General features: G+C 40.7%; 1 non-coding gene across 1 annotated transcript; it reads right to left on the bottom strand.

Annotated features, from left to right (window-relative positions):
* Positions 1 to 322: 322 nt before the first annotated feature.
* trnaa-cgc (transfer RNA alanine (anticodon CGC)) lies at positions 323 to 394 on the bottom strand. Its single transcript has one exon. It is a non-coding gene; the product is annotated as a tRNA-Ala (tRNA).
* Between the last annotated feature and the right edge of the window lie 1,508 nt (positions 395 to 1,902).

The following is a 1,902-nucleotide window of genomic DNA, read 5'->3' on the forward strand; positions in this document are numbered from 1 at the left end:
GTTTGGAGTCCAGAGGGAGGACTCGCTCGCTGAATGATCTCTCAAGAAATCCCTGGTGAGATTCAACAGGTGTTTTCTTCAACAGCCACTAAAAGTCTGATGACCTTCTCTGGATTTTCTGAATATGACGTTAAATTAGTTCAAATCATTTGGTAGTTAACAGAACGAAATGCTTTGGAGGTACATTTAAAACAGCAGAGCAACACTGTAGCACTTCGTGTGTGACTGAAATTAATTGTGTAAACCTGGCTCTCTATGAACACGAGCAAAGAGTTCTCACTCACCAGAAGATTGCGATGTGAGCACAGTAATATAAGACACCTGGAAATGCCGGGGATTGAACCCGGGACCTCATACATGCGAAGCATGCGCTCTACCACTGAGCTACATCCCCTAGCCTACCGATGGTGGAACTGACGTAAAGATGTTCATATGTTTACTGAACACAATCCACCCTTCACGAAGAATGCCTGCAGTTTCCCACTTTCGCGTTTCTTCTACTACAAAGTAAATTAATGGGAATGAAGAAATAAGGAAGGGAAAATAATCGCATCGAAGCTTCCAGAGACTGGGCAAAATGAATAATTTATTTTTATATCCAGTCACATGGGCGACGGTGGTTGATTCTTCAACGGGGGGGGGGGGGGGTGCGTTTTTCTACCTCCTTACTCGATTGTCTTTCAATTATGTTTTCCTTGAAACCTTTTTGCATCTTTTAAGTGCTTGCGATTAAATTACGCATAGAAAAACAGCAGTACAATTGATGTTCATGGACCGATGCACACAACTCCAGTGATAAAGCCCTGTCTGTAAATATTGTAGAAGAACGTTAAAGGGCGAAACAACGCTCCAACCACGTGAATGGTAACAAGAAGGATCGTGTTCTTATTTAATATGTGCTTTTGAATTGCCTTGTCAATACACGCAGGCTTTAGAGATGGACAAATAATTTACAGTGGTGTTTGTAAACAAAGATGGAACATGTTATTTCTATACCAGGAAGAAAGGAGCAGACTCTTAAACTTTAAGAGGCAGAAACAACACCTCATCACAGCTAACACTAATTAAAACGACATCACAACAGAAGAGTGAAGCCTTGAGTGAATCAAATCAGTTTTTGTTGGTCGTCTGTGTCTTCATAACTTTGTAGGTGAGAGAGAGGATTGCGAAAATGTGCAGGTGCTTCTCAGAAGTGCGTTGGTGGTATAGGTTCCTTCAAATAACTGAGCCAGTGCATCCCCCATTCTTTTTAAGATGATCTGTGATCCGGTAACACATCTCCTGAAACTAACATTCGAGGTAGGAAGCATGCTCTTAAACACCAAAACACTCAAAAAGGAAGAAGCAGGTCTCTGTACACAAGACGGTAGTGCGATATTAGAATTTCTGAGTTTTTGACGGATTCAGGCTCCTTCTCAGAGGTCCTTGCTCGCCAAATAACTTTGCATCTGAGGAAGAGCACCACGGAAAAAACCCAACTCAACAAGCGAGCGCGTTGGTTGCTCTTGCTCTTAATGCAAGGAGCTGTTTTTTTTTTCCTCGCAATAATCATTATTAACCAGAAACAGGTAGCAGCACAGGTAGGTTGCATTTGTGATTATGTCACTTCTCTCTGCTTCAGCAAGGTCAATAAAAGACTCTGAAAGTAGTAAAGCAAAACTGAACTCAAAATCATATTAGGAATTCTGAGCGATATCTCCATACAGGTAATCCAATAAGAACGTTGAAATATTTGAATATCATCTCTTTGTATATTGCGCTGCTTTTTACCCAGAGTAAAACTATTGGATTGAAGGAATGCTAAGCGCTGGGTTAAAATGTATAGTTGTTATTTGGAGAAATCTGTAAACTCGTGATCTTATATGTTTTAAAAGACAGCACAGGAAAAAACGACAGTGCTGA

Source organism: Atractosteus spatula, assembly GCF_055471065.1.
Source record: "Atractosteus spatula isolate fAtrSpa1 chromosome 10 unlocalized genomic scaffold, fAtrSpa1.hap1 SUPER_10_unloc_1, whole genome shotgun sequence".
Lineage (NCBI taxonomy): Eukaryota > Metazoa > Chordata > Actinopteri > Semionotiformes > Lepisosteidae > Atractosteus > Atractosteus spatula.